The 15788-nt window shown below is 40.3% G+C and overlaps 1 pseudogene; it reads left to right on the forward strand.

Moving 5' to 3' along the window:
- LOC102430598 overlaps positions 1-14346 on the forward strand; it is a 25705-nt pseudogene extending 11359 nt beyond the window's left edge.
- Positions 14347-15788: the final 1442 nt, after the last annotated feature.

The raw sequence follows: 15788 nt of genomic DNA on the forward strand, positions 1-15788 counted from the left end.
TCTTAAAAGCAGCAAGAGAAAGACACTCAATTACCTACAAGGGAGTACCCATACGACTGTCAGCTGATTTCTCAACAGAAACTTTGCAGGCCAGAAGGGAATGGCAAGAAATATTCAAAGTGCTGAATACCAAGAACCTACAACCAAGATTACTTTATCCAGCAAAGCTATCATTCAGAATTGAAGGTCAGATAAAGAGCTTCACAGATAAGGAAAAGCTAAAGGACTTCATCACCACTAAACCAGTATTATACGAAATGCTGAAAGGTATCCTTTAAGAAGAGGAAGAAGAAAAAGGTAAAGATACAAATTGTGAACAACAAACATGCATCTATCAACAAGTGAATCTAAGAATCAAGTGAATAAATAATCTGATGTACAGAATGAACTGGTGATTATAATGAATCAGGGACATAGAAAGGGAATGGACAGACTATTCTTGGGGGGGAAAGGGGAATGTGAGATTCGGGAAGAGACTGGACAAAAATCGTGCACCTATGGATGAGGACAGTGGGTGAGGAGTGAGGGCGGAGGGTGGGGAGGGAACTGGGAGGAGGGGAGTTATGGGGGGGGGGGGAAAAGAGGAACAAATGTAATCTGAACAATAAAGATTTAATTAAAAAAAATTAAAAAAAATAAAAAAAAAGAGTCCTGAGGATTTGGGAAAGTTACAGTTCCTCTTTGACCCTCAGTGTCATCTTCTATGTAATGAAAGTTTAGACTAGGGGATTCCTGAGAGTACTAATACTCATAACTCAGTGACCTACAGTTTGATTTGAGAACAAAAAAGTAAACTTAAGCTCAAGCATCCAAACCTTAAGAAAAAAAATAAATAAAGGCCCTGGCCGGGTAGCTCAATTGGTTAAAGCACTGTACCAATACACCAAGGTTGTGGATTTGATCCTCGGTCAGGGCACATACAAGTCTCACTCTCTCTCCTATCCCTTCCTCAATAAATAAATATATATATAAGCCTAAGCTACCATTATGACCAAACAACTGGAAAGACCAGTCAACCAGTCAGTATGATGTGCACTGACCACCAGGGGGCAGACGCTTAATGCAGGAGTTGCCCCCTGGTGGTCAGTGTGCTCCCACAGCCAACCTCCCGTGGCCTGTCCCCCCAGCAGGCCAACTTCCCATGGTCCCTCCCCACTGCTGGCCAGCCCCCCTGATAGGCCTCAATCACCAGCCAGGCTGAGGGACCCCACCGGTGCATCAATTCATGCACCGGGCCTCTAGTATACTAATAATTCCTGACGAAGAAAACAGCCACTAATGAAGTGAACGATTTAGGTAATTAAAATTGAGAATATAAGCCTCATCATAAATATAAAGCATAATCTATTGATTTCCTGGTTTCTGAAGGTCAGTGGCTGGTTGAAAAACTTAAGCCAATGAATTTAGAATATTTGCAAATATCCAACGTTCAAAAACCCTGGCTCTTTTTGAAATCAGACTTTGCTACAGGCAAACTAAAACACAGCTTCAATTTAACTTCAAGATGTATCCATAACAACTGATTACCCCAAATCCTTCTATTTTTCTTCTCCCAGTGGCAAAATGCGAAAGTTTTAAATGCCTCTATAATTATAGTAAACATAGACAGCAATCTCTGAAATTGCAGTATACTATTTGGTGTTCCTAACCTATGGGCGGTCTTTAAAGAGCTAGATTAAAAGACACCATCTGGGAAGGGGAATCAAACACTAGGTTCCAGGTGTTTGAGAGGCAATGCAGAGGTATTTTTTTCTTCCTTTCAGAGTTAAATGAAAATAGTTTTTATGTAGGCTATTTTCTAGTTGGTATACAGAAAACCTGGAAATCTGTCTGAGGTTAAGTTGTAAATAATATTAAAGGAAGAAAGTTTTCAACTTTGAACTGAATTGGGTATAAGAGTAAATCAGCTTTGATAATCCTGGTGTTTTAGATGGTTTCCTTGCCACCTCCTTCCTCCTCCCAACCCCCCAGGAAATCCAGAGTAATCTGAAACTCCATAGGACCTATGATTACAATTTAATATGTGTTCAGCAATCATTATTCTTCATACATTTAGACTTATTTTATCCACCTTTTTGTTTCTTGTTTCTGATGGTCTTGTTTTCCCCCTCCTTTTCTAGCTTCAGTTAAAATATAAAGTTTTTCTATGTTGGTATGGAAGCTATAGGTTATATTTCTATTCTTCTAGTGGTTTTCCTAGATATATGTACTATGCTATATGTTTTTCTAACAAAGTCTAAATTTTTAATGTCTCTCTCCTCCAGACAAGCAAGACAATCCCCCTAGAGCATGTGAACATTTCCCACTCCCATAAAATTATCTAGCTTTGGCTTCTTATTTTTTAACATAAGATGATATTATTCTTTTTAATGGCCTATTGTTCTTTTTAAATTTACCAACATCTTTTAACTTCTGTGCTCAAAGTTGTTCTTACATTACTCCTGTCCTCGATGAGTATTCTTGCCTAATGGTACAGTGCTCTTTAAAAGGATAGGTGGGTGGAATGTGTGTCTGAAAATGTCTTTAGTCTACCCTTACCCTTGAATAACCATTTACGGGAATAGGATTGTAGGTTGTCAGTTATTTTCCCTCAGGACTTTGAAGATGTTTACTTCATTGTCTTCTGAAGTCTATGGTGACATATGAGAAGTCCACTGGCAATCTAATTCTCTTGGTAATCTTTTGTTGGGATTAGGTAGTCTTTGAGATTTTTTCTCTATCCTTGATATTCTGCAGTTTCACTCTGAGGTGGATTTATTTAAGTTACTTGAAACCTGAAATGCACTTTCCATCTAAGGATTCACATCTCTTCAATTCAGGAAAGTTCTCAGCCCATTTTCTTTCAGATATTGCCTCTCCAAAACTGCCTTTAATCTTGTCTTCTATACTAGCAAGATTCCCTAAATCTAATCTCCATAAACTTTCAGGATATAATACTTTGGGTAAGCACCTTATTTAAAAAATTCATTTTAAGTATTTTATTGAATATACTAGAGGCCCAGTGCATGACATTTTGTGCACTGAAGGGGGCGGGGGGATGGGGGGATGTGGGGGGGTCCCTCAGCTTGGCCAGCACCCTCTCGAAGTCCAGAACCACTTGGGGGATGTCCGCAGAGGGGTCCTTAGGGCTGCCGCGGAGGTGGGAGAGGCTCCCACCACCACCACTGCGCTCACCAGCAGTGAGCCCAGCTTCTGGCTGAGCAGCGCTCCCCTGTGGGAGCACACTGACCACCAGGGGCCAGCTCCTGCATTGAGCATCTGCCCCCTGGTGGTCAGTGCATGTCATAATGACCGGTCATTCCTCCATTCAGTCGATTTGCATATTAGGCTTTTTTTATATCATCGGGGTGACACTTGTTAACAAAATTATACAGGTTTCAAGTGCACAATTCCACAACATGTCATCTATATACTGTATTGTGAGTTCACCACCCCAAGTCAAGTCTCTTTCCATCACCATCTATCCCCCCTATACCTTCTTCCACCTCCTCCCCCAGCAATCACCACACTGTTGTCGGTGTCCATGAGTTTTTTCTTTTTTGCTCAATCCTTCCACACCCCCAAGCTTCCACCCCTGCCCACCAAAAGCTGTCAGCTTGTTCTCTATCTATGAGTTTGTCTCTATTTTACTTGTTACTTCATTTTGTTCATTAGACTCCACATATGAGTGAAATTATATGATACTTGTCTTTCTCTGACTGGCTTATTTTGCTTAGTATAATAATCTCCAGGTCCATCCATGCTGTTGCAAAGGGTAAGATTTCTGATGCCGACTAGTGCAGCCACTGTAGAAAGCAGTATGGAGTTATCTCAAAAAAATTAAAAAATTGAACTGCATTATGACCCAGCAATTCCACTTCTGGGAAAGAAACCCAAAACACTAATGTGAAAGACTATATACACCCCTATGTTTGTTGAAGCATTATTTACAACGGCCAAGATTTGGAAGCAGCCCAAGTGCCCATCAGTACATGAGTATATAAAAAAATTGTGGTACATTTACACAATGGAATACTACTTGGCTATAAAAAAAGACTTTGGGTAAGCACCTTTAAAATTCCAAGGCTCAGATAATATGAGAAAAATTATAAGACATGTATCTCTAAATTAATAGGGCCTATAAATTGACTAAGAAATGATTTTACAAAGATATGTAGCAAGGGCCATAATAATGAAACTATGAAGCAATGGGAATTTAAAAAAAAGTTTGCAAAATATTCATTTCACAGCAGCGCTGGAAACATAAGAACCACAAAATGTTTCATCTAAAGAAAACTTCATTTTTCAGAAGATATACTTGAGACATAAACAGAGAGATAAAGGATGATTTCATTTCAAGCTATTGTCAGCTTCAGGACTACACACAAAAATTCATGAATTTCAGTAGAGTAAGCTTAATGCGATTCCACATTACCTTCCTAAAACATTAAAAATATCTTAGCTATCACATCAAAACCCAGGCTCAGCTCATTTTCTTATCCAACCCTGGCAGGGTCCCGAATACCAGGGGGCAGTAAGGATCTATGGAACACCATTGGAATAATGAGGGATTCACTGGCTCACCCAGAAACATGTATAAATTGGCCTTCCAGCATTGAGTCCTGCCCAAGCAGCCAAACAAGAGTGATTCACTCAAAGAAAAATTACTGGAAATATTGTGAATTAAAAGGCCTGTTCAGTTGAGGAGCTGAATATTTGCTCACTGTATAAGCAAACCCACACTGATGTTCTGTGGGTGGCTGCAAAAATAAAATTTCTACCAATTTCTTAAGAACTGTGCTATAAGAGCTAATTGGTGAAAACTGATTTAACAAGAAGAGCCCTTTCATGGGCTAAACAGTTTCTAATCATAAGTACCAGAGAAAATTGATGACTGATTAAAGAAAAAAAAAGTTTTAAGGTAAATTAGGCATCGAGATAATTAGCCAGACAAATGAACTATGCCAGGAATATGGTTGTTTTTTGAAAAGTAGAGATAAGTAGAGCTGAACAAGAGCCATGCACTACTTTCAATCTACCAACTAAGGAGTGATTTTAATATTTAAATTTGTGCTATATGCCCAGGGTATCATGGAAAAAGGGCCAAAATATTATTGGCAGTTGAGTTTAAAAGTACAATATATTGTGTTTTCTTTCCTCCTTCACCACAAAACGAAAAGGAGAGCTTGTAAAAGGGAAAGAGATATCATTTTGTCAACTCTGAGTGAGGCAAAGCAGGATGTGATTGGACCTTTCCCACAAGTATATAAAGAATTCTAAGTCAAATGCAGATCCTCAACCTGGTGAAGAAGCCCAGAAGGAACAATTTAGAAAGGGTATTTCTTTTTTTTTTTTTTTTTAGGGAATCTTAATTCATATTTATTTTAATAATTTAGTCTAATAACTGCCAGAGGAAATTCTTTTTTTTTTTTATTGCTTAAAGCATTACAAAGGGTATTACATATGTGTCCTTTTTTCCCCCCCACCCTTGACAAGCCCCTGCCCTCCCTTACCCCCCAGTGTCTTATGTCCATTAGTTATGGTTATATGGATGCATACAAGTCCTTCGGTTGATCTCTTACTCCCCTCCCTCCTGTCCCCCAACCCTCCCTGGCCTTACCACTGAAGTCCGACAATCGGTTTGAGGCAGCTCTGCCACTGTATTTATTATTGTTCGAAAGTTTGTAATGGTCTTAATTATCCATGAAAGAATGAGATCATGTGGTATTTTTCCTTCATTGACTGGCTTGTTTCACTTAGCATAATGCTCTCCAGTTCCATCCATGCTGTTGCAAATGGTAAGAGTTCCTTCTTTTTAACAGCAGCATAGTATTCCATCGTGTAGATGTACCACAGTTTTCTAATCCATTCATCTACTGATGGGCACTTAGGCTGTTTCCAGATCTTAGCTATGGTGAATTGTGCTGCTATGAACATCTGGGTGCATATATCCTTTCTGATTGGTGTTTCTGGTTTCTTGGGATATATTCCTAGAAGTGGGATCACAGGGTCAAATGGGAGTTCCATTTCCAATTTTTTGAGGAACCTCCATACTGCCTTCCATAGTGGCTGCACCAGTCTGCATTCCCACCAGCAGTGCACAAGTGTTCCTTTTTCTCCACATCCTCTCCAGCACTTGTCGTTTGTTGAATTGTTGATGATGGCCATTCTGACAGGTGTGAGATGGTATCTCATTGTTGTTTTGATTTGCATCTCTCGGATGATTAGTGACTTTGAGCATGTTTTCATATGTCTCTTGGCTTTCTGAATGTCCTCTTTTGAAAGGTGTCTATTTAGATCCTTTGCCCATTTTTTGATTGGATTGTTTATCTTCTTTTTGTTAAGTTGTATGAGTTCCCTATAAATTTTGGAGATTAAGCCCTTATCAGATATGACGTTGGCAAATATGTTTTCCCACGAGGTGGGTTTTCTTGTTGTTTTGTTGATGGTTTCTTTTGCTGTGCAGAAGCTTTTTATTTTGATGTAGTCCCATTTGTTCATTTTCTCTTTAGTTTCAACTGCCCTAGGAGCTGTATCAGTGAAGAAATTGTTTTGGCATATGTCTGAGATTTTGTTGCCTTTGTATTCTTCTAGAATTTTTATGGTTTCCTGTCGTACATTTAAGTCCTTTATCCATTTTGAGTTTATTCTTGTGTATGGTGTAAGTTGGTGGTCTAGTTTCATTTTCTTGCATATGTCTGTCCAATTTTCCCAACACCATTTATTGAAGAGACTATCTTGGCTCCATTGTATGTTCATGCCTCCTTTGTCAAAAATTAATTGAGCATATTGGTTCGGGCTAATTTCTGGACTCTCTATTCTATTCCACTGATCTATATGTCTGTTCTTGTGCCAGTACCAGGCAGTTTTGAGAACAGTGACTTTGTAATACAGCTTGATATCTGGCATTGAGATCCCACCTACTTTGTTCTTTCTCAGGATCGCTGCAGCTATTCGGGGTCTTTTTTTATTCCAGATGAATTTTTGGAGAGTTCGATCTAGATCTTTGAAGAAGGCCATTGGTATTTTAATGGGAAGTGCGTTGAATTTATAGATTGCTTTGGGTAGTATGGACATTTTAATGATGTTGATTCTACCAATCCAAGAACATGGTATGTTCTTCCATCTGTTTATGTCTTCCTCTATCTCTTTTTTCAACGTCCTGTAGTTTTCTGAGTAGAGGTCTTTAACCTCTTTAGTTAAGTTTATTCCTAGGTATCTTAATTTTTTTGGTGCGATGGTAAATGGGATTGTTTTTCTGATCTCCCAGAAAGGGTATTTCTTAGCTGAGCCTGGAAGGAAGAATCATGGATATGTTAAGGTGCAGGTAGATAATAGTCTTAATCTTGCTTAAGAAAGGCAAGATTGCCAGTATTTCTGCAGTGGTAAAGAACAAGAGCTTGGGGGTTTATAGAGAAAGAAATGCATTTGAAACAATCATTAGGGGATAGAGTTAGGCAGGTAATAGAGGAAGAACATGCAATGGGGTTGATGTACCATGATCAAGGAGGAAATAGAAGTATTTTTGTTGGTCATTTGGGTTTAATTATGAGTCTTTCTTTAGCAGCTTTCTGTGGTCGGGAGCAGCAGACAAAAGAGGTGCCATTGAAGGTGGGATAATGTGATTAACAGAACCAGAAAAGTCAAGCAGGCTGGAAGCTCACCCTGAAGTTGTTGAACAGTTGGTCCATGATGAGGAGAGAAACACATTAGACCAACAATTAGAATTTTCAGTGACTAAGCAAAGAAAGGTTAAGAGGCCAGGACTGATGGCCCCGGGGCAAGAGAAACTAAGCAAAAAGTAGGGCTAGCTTCAAAGAAGGTGCCAGTGGTGTCAATTACCTTGTTCCAAGGGATCTAGAAAGCTCAAGTCAGAGTCAAGGTGGTGCTGACATCCATGGACCTGTTTGAGGGCAGGGAACCCCAACAGAGTTCATTAGGCAGCAGTAACACAAAGTCAAAGCAGTTGCACAGTTAGAGCCCCAAGATGGTGAGAACATCTGGATTTAAATAGCAACTCAGGCAACAATGACTTGTGCAGTGATCAAGATCCAACCCATAGGGAAAGAAGCTGACAAGGAATTAGCTGCTCAATCAAGGAACCAGGGATTAGGACTGTGCTTGAATCCCAGCATAGACTAGAGTACAGACCAGAAACTAAGGCAGAAGCCAGCCATAAAGACTGAGTGCACGCAATGGGGCCTGGGAGAAAATACTGAGGTAGGAAGGGCACTCAGGGTTCATCCAAGACATTTTAAGCATGTAGGCCACAGACTATTTCTCAATTCTAACATGAATCCTAGGAAATAAAAGTATTTTTCTGATTCAATATATATTCCGGCTTGATTATTCTCAGCCCAGAGGTTGAGCAGAGCTAGCCTCAAGTTGTGAGGTTTCAATTTCTATAACTCAGCAGTTCTCAAACACAGGCAATTTTGGACCCCAAATGACATTTGACAATGTCTGCAGACATTTTTGATTGTCATGACTGGAAAGATTGCTACTGGTATCTAGTTAGTAGAGGCCTGGGATGCTTCGAAACATCCTACAATGACGGGACAGCTTTCCACAACCAAGAAGGTCTGGCCCAAAATATCAATAGAATGGAGGGGGAGAAACTCTGCTCTGGATTGGGATGGGTCTGGCAGGGACTGACACTGACAATTAAAGATTAAGTAGGGAAATTGCTATTATATTTGAATATTCACTCATTTATTCACTCATCCATTCAGCAGACACAGCACTTATTATGCCCAAGAGACTGTACTGGGCCCTAGGAATACAATGATGATTAAGAAATGGTTCCAGCCCTAGCCAGTTTGGCTCAGTGGATAGAGTGTCAGCCTGCAAACTGAAGGGTCCCAAGTTCAATTCCTGTCAAGGGCATATGCCTGGGTTGTGGGCTCAATCCCCAGTAGGGAGCATGCAGGAGGCAGCCGATCAATGATTCTCTCTCATTATTGATGTTTCTATCTTTCTCTCCCTCTCCCTTCCTCTCTGAAATCAATAAAAATATATTTTTTGAAAAAGCAAGAAAGAAATGGTTCCTGCCCTCAAGAAATTGTTAGTCTAAAAGGAAAATCTTAAACTTCACAGCCTTCATTCAGTTTTATCAAAAATGCCAGGAGCCAAAAATAAATTATTTCTTTCGATTCTATTCTTTGCAGAATAATTTAAATTATCCCCATAGGCAAACTTGGTTTGGGTTTAAAATCATAATGTGATGCCTTCAAAAGACCTGGAATGTGTCTAACATTTCCAAGATCACTAACTTCCGTGTCCTCTGGCAGGAAGAGGCCAGGAGCAACAATGTGGGTAGGCGTAGACAGAGGCATGGATACATGGAACAAACAGACAGTTCTCAGCGAGGTGGGGGGGAGGGGAGGACTGGAAGAGATTAGCCCAAAGACATATGTGCATGTATGCATAGCCCATGGACACACACAGCAATGTGATAAAGGCCAGGATTGGGGAGGGGGGCGCCAAAAAGGGGGACGGGCAATTGGGGACATCTGTAATAAATAGCAACAACAACAACAAAATACTGGTTAAAAAAATTTAAAAAAAGAATGTGGGTAGGAAAAGTGACAGATGGGGCCAGCTGAAAAGGCTTCCTGAATAACCTTCACAGTTTGGTCACCAACCAGGAAGAGAGTCACATTTTTAAATGCAGCTTAAAAGTATTTTGGATGAAATGCACTGCTGTGTGCAGCTCACTTTGAAATGTATCAAAGCCAATGTAGACCGAGGTTGGCCAGAAAGATGATAATTGGACCAACATGTGAAAAGCAAGAACAATATAATGTTAATGGGACTACAATGTCTAGGTGGTGGGTTCACTGTAAAAAATCTTTCAACTTTTCTTTGTTTGCAAATTTTTATAATAAGATCTTAACAAAATGCAGCTTAACTTCCTACTCCTTGTTTAGAGAAAAATTTAAGACTAAACCATATGTACTGAAGTAGACTATAAAATATTTCTGGCAATGGTTTTGCTTCAGGAACACAGCTGCAGCCCAGTACTTGGAATGTGGTCCATGGACCTCAATCACTGGCATCGAAATGCAGAATCTCAGAATTCAAGACATTCTCTATCAAATTTGCATTTTAACAGGATCTCCAGGTAATCCGTATGCACATTAAAATTTGAGAAGCACCAGAGTAAAAGAAAGGTCAATGACCAGCAGACCCAAGTCCTACTTTTCATTCATTCATAAATTTAAAAATGCTTATGTATTCAGTCCCATTATGTTCCTGGCACTGTTCTAAATGCTAAGAACACAGCAATGATTAAGACAAATATTTACTTAAATTCTAGTGAAAGAGACAGTCAATAAACAAGAAAATAAAATATTTCAGAAAATGTATATGCAATAAAACAAGTAAGGATATTAAGAAAAATTGGTCAGAAGCTGTTTTAATTAGGGACTTCAGTAAATACTAACTAGAGTCCTGAATAACAAGAAGACAGAGGGAACGGCGAGTGTAAAAGCCCTGAGGCAGAAGCCAGACTGGATGCCCCACTTTGGATGTCTGGAACAGAGATTCTTCATCCCCAAAATGAAAGCATTGAACCAAATCATCTCTGAAGTTTTTTTTTAATTCTCTGATTTCATGATGATCTTTAAGATGACTATTTATGAGTGTTCTAAGAAGAATACAGAACTGTGTTCCTGGCTATGTTTTTAAGGAGCAAGTATTAACATGGCCAGTGGTTCCAATCAGCATTTGAGTTAAGTCGTCATTCAGACCTATTCTTCCAGTATTTTCTTGCCTCCTCGTATCTCGATTCATACAGACAAGCAAAGACAATTGATTGTTATCTCTCACCACCCCTTGTATCTAGGGCCCATTCCCATCACAGTCCCCTCATCTTCTATTTATTAGTTGATACATTAAACAGTGGGTTCCATCAGCCAAGGGTGCCAACATCCCAGCAGTTGAGACTGGAGATGATGTCCTGATATGCAGCAAACAAGCCGAGGAATACCTAACTGGCTCCATCAAGCGTCCCCTGAGTTTCCTGTGGAAACTATTCACACATGAAACATTAGCAAACCCCGGGGGGGGGGCGGGGAGAAAGCATGTTACACATCTCTCTTGGCAAGATTTGGTTGGAGCTCATGGCTTGGGCCCAACATTTCCAGGGATTTTTACCTTCCTCTCAATCCTAAAACCAGCTGCTGAAAGGAAGAGAATGGGTATCCTGCCAACCTCATCTCCACCTATTCCTCCTGCTACATTTGTGATCCAGATATACTGAAATGAGTTTCATTCCTCATACCTACTCCACTCTTTCTTATTTCTAAGCCTTAAGATATGCTGGACCCTCTGCCTAGAACACTCTACATCCTCAGCTCTCTTCATCTGGCTAAATTCTGCTCATGCTTTGGGTCTCTGAGTCTTCTCCCATACCACCTTGTTCTTTTATTGTCCGGCCTTTATCACGCTGTATTGTAACGATGTGTTTACTTATCTGCAGCCCCCTAGGTTAAGAAACATGAGGAATCAGGAACATCTTGTTTAGCTTTTTTTAACCCAGAATCACATCCACAGTCTGTGTGGTACACAATAGGTGCTTAGTGATTATTTATTGTTTGAATGAATGTAATTTGCATTTGTCCCTTGCTCAACCATCTGTGCAGATCTATGCTATTCTCAATAAACTTTTCTAATCTTATTGAACAAAGAAAGTTTTCAGAATTGAGAGCTTCTCCCCTGATAGCTTAATGTCCAAAAGAGAATTTTTTTTTCAAGAATTCCTAGGAAGGAATCAACAGTATTTTTAAAAATACAGGAGACCTTTTTTTTTTTTCAAATCTAGGAATCCATGCCTCCTGTGACAGCTAAAATTAATATACTGCCTTAGTCATCACAATTCTCTTAAACCAGTTTGAGGAAACATGTTTTGCTTTTTGTTTTAAACAGGAACAGATTGCTCAAGGCTTGAGGGAGCCAGACACGAATCAGAAAGCCCTTCCTCTTTCATTTTACAAGTCTTTAAACTCTACCCAGCCCTGAAATATTTACTGAGCTGCCCATGGAACAACTTTCTTTCTCTTCTCCATGCGGCCTTGGGTGGTGTTGAGAGGGAGAGAAATCAGGAGCACTCCTCCAGCACCAGCCTCGGCCGGTTAGCACAGGGGAAGAGGACCATGAATTTTGCTCACCCTGGACTCAGAAAACTCTGACAAGTGGCCTGAGTCTAAACGGAGAGAGGGAATTGGGGTTGAAAATTAACTCTTCAGCTGCTGGACAAGCCCAACAAGCTGTGGAATGATACCACTCACCAGATCAAAAGAAGAGCAAGCAGCTGATATCTGTTCCAAAAATCTTCTGGCATTTTCCCTCTGGCTCTAAACCAACCTGTTCTTTTTTTAATTTTTGAAAGTGGATACAGAGAAACCAACATTTACTGGATTCTTTTTATGTACCCCACACTGGGCTAAGTGCTTTACATGCATTATCTTATCCAATCATCCACACAATCATGTGAGGTGTTTATTTTTAATCCTCATTTTACAAAGAAATTGATACTCAGAGAAAGCAAGTAACTTAGCCACTTAAATAATAAACCCACATATAATGAAATCAAATTCCAGTATTTTTTTTCCTGCTACACCTGGGAATTTTAAACTGGAAGTCATAGGAATGCACCCAAAGTTTTAGAGGCAGCACAAAATAGAAAGTTCTACACAGCTCACTACATCATTAACAATAGCCATTCTGTAGGTGACCAATAGTTGATGTTAGCCAGAATATTGTCTTCAACCATATTGAATACTAAGACTTTTCTGAAAGAGCATTTTGACAAAGGTTAGCTGTTTCCCGAAATAATCCAGCTTCCCTAAACAATTCAGGATAAATTTAACATCCAAAAATTAATTATTCTTATCTTAAACAATAGCCCTAAGCAAATTTCCCTTAGCATTATATATCTATGTAGCATCTATCCAGGGATATTGTAATGTTCTGTGTATCATCCCCGCTATGGTAGAAGCTCCTAAAGCACAGAAAGGCAAAGAGAATACAATTCATTTTTGTGTTGCTTAACCCAAGGCCTGGCACACATGGTTACTTATTATATGTTTACTAGAGGCCCGGTGCATGAAAATTCATGCACTGGAGGGGGGGATCCCTCAGCCCGGTCTGCCCCCTCTCACAGTCCGGGGGCCCTCAGGGGCGGGAGGCGACCCAGCAATCAGGGGAAGGTGACGCCCCCATCACACCTCTGTTGCTGCCACTGCTGGCAGTGCAAGCCTCAGCTGGCCCTGGTTACCTGAGCTTTGGGTGGCTCTGTGTGGCTGGGCAGACACCATCTGAGGCTTGCCTGCACCTCAGGCAGGCCCTGGGCGGCTGGGGGGCTGAGGGTGGGTCCTGCCACTCTGTGTGCCAGCCGTCCACCCGCCCCCCTCTGGGCTGGGCTGAAAGGACTGTGGGACTCCAGTGGAGCTGAGGGGACTGGGCACCGCCATCTTTGTGACAGTGTGATGGTCAATTTGCATAATCCCTCTTTATTAGATAGGATTGGATTAATCTAGCAGAAACCACCATTATAAAAACAACTAGCAGTAATGCAATTTGATAAGAGCTGACATTAAAATAGGTTCAGTCCAAGTTGGGGCCCATACGAGAGGCAATCAATTGATATTTCTCACATCAATGTTTCTCTCTCCCTCCCTCTCTTTAAAATCAATAAACGTCCTCAGGTGAGGACTTTTTAAAAATAGTTTCAAGATAAGGTGTAAGGATGTAATAACAATCAATTCTATTTAGAACAGTGGTTCTCAACCTTCTTAATGCCGCGACCCTTTAATACAGTTCCTCATATTGTGGTGACCCCCAACCATAAAATTATTTTCGTTGCTACTTCATAACTGTAATTCTGCTACTGTTATGAATTGTACTGTAAATATCTGATATGCAGGATGTATTTAGGCGACCCCTGTGAAAGGGTCATTCGGCCCCCAAAGGGGTCGCAACCCACAGGTTGAGAACTGCTGATTTAGAGGAAGGGCTGTTTGGGAAAATCGCACAATGAAATGAGTTCACCAGGTAGAGAAGGAATAAGAAGAAAGGCATTTCAAAGATAGAGAAGCTTAAACAAAGGCAAGAAGACAGGAAAGTATGGCAAGAAGCTGGAAGAGGGGGCCATGGATTTGTCTTCTTGGAGGGAAGCAAAGGAAAAGGAGCAAGAGTCAAAAGAGTTGAGAATTTTTGTCAACAATATCAAACTCTTTTTATTTCTTGACATTTTGTGCTTAATACATTATTTAAGGTGTAGTGTCATCCAAAGGCTGCAAAGTCTGGAGCCTGCTTGTGAATGGGTCATACCCTGAGACTGCTTACTCCGAAGTTCACTTGTAAGATTTCAGGGGGAAGTGAGGTAGAGCAACCCATAGGGCTAAGGATCATCAATACTGAGGAAACCTTTTTGGAAGGTAGAGACAATCTCCTCCTACTAAGAGTTAGAAATTAAATGCTTCTCATAGTATTTACACATCAATATGTCCCTGAAAAAACCTTTCAGGGAGCCCCATCGTCTCTCCCCAGTGCATTTTCTTCTGTATCTTAGTCAAGCCTTTCTTCTTTTATTTTCTCTTCTTTTCAGTTCCAAGGACACTTGACAAATAGAATGAGGGTTTTATTGGAAGGATCTAGGATAGTGGAATTCAGTGGTTTCACAGGGGATGGGGATGGGGGACTATGTAATGCCAAGGAGGGAAAAATCTTTTCCCCTGGAGCTGTAATACTGCCTCATCTCCTCTTTGCTTCTTCCTTGTTTCCCTGAAAATGACAACGACAGCCACACCACAGCTCCTAAGTATAGGTCAACTCAGTTCACATCCCAGGGTCTAGGACCTAAGAACCCAAAAGTAAAATAACCAAACTTCTGTGAGCTCTTCACTCTTGGTTCAATAAGCTATGGCCTGAGTAGGTGGGAAATCATGGTTTTACGGGCAATTCGTGGGTGGAAGAGGATCCGTTTTCAAAAGCTATGCATTCTATTATAAAAGCCCCTTACCTGTCTCTATAATTACTTTGGCCCTGCCAGAATTTAGATTTTTAAGCCAAACCTTTTAATAGCTGTATCTTGTCCTTAGATGATGTTTTCCAAACACTTTAAAAGCATAGAAACTTGTTTTCCCCAGCAAAATAGTTCGCTGTAACCCAAGATATAAAACAGATAGGAAGGAGAGTTGTTCCCATTGACCTGGGCAGGGGGTGGAGGGGTGATGGTGGGGGGTTGGCAGAGCATACTTCCTCTGTACATTTTGCTCCCTGGTGCCCCCCAAAGCCCTGCATCAGTCCCCTGGGGAAGCCACTGCTCCTGTGTTTATAACGAATGATAGTCACTCCCACAGCTATAAAAAAATATGTTACACTTCTGTTTCTTGACTTGTCAATGTTAGTATCTTTTGACTGCCTGCCATAAAAGATAAAACACTTCAACTTAATTCTACTTTCTCTCCCTCTTTTCCTAGTTGGAAGAGCTAACTTATTTATAGTCCTTTTTTCATTACTGTTAGATACTGTTTAAATATTATGATTAAAGAGTATTTTTCTCTTTTGACTGTAGGTAACATCTCATCTGTCCAATAACTAAAATAGCTCCCTTGTACTGCCCTCCAACCCTCCCCCACTTTTAACATCTGAACACATGATAATTAATAGGCTTTCTATGCGTCATTTCCACTCCTTGATCCACTCTGATACACACAGTATTTATTCTCTTACTTGTCTATGAATGCTAAGTTTATTTTAGAGCATAAGCTCTGAAGAAGCAATTGGAGGTGGTTTATATTTTT

This window comes from Myotis lucifugus, unplaced genomic scaffold, assembly GCF_000147115.1.
Source record: "Myotis lucifugus unplaced genomic scaffold, Myoluc2.0 scaffold_38, whole genome shotgun sequence".
In the NCBI taxonomy this organism is placed as follows: Eukaryota; Metazoa; Chordata; class Mammalia; order Chiroptera; family Vespertilionidae; genus Myotis; species Myotis lucifugus.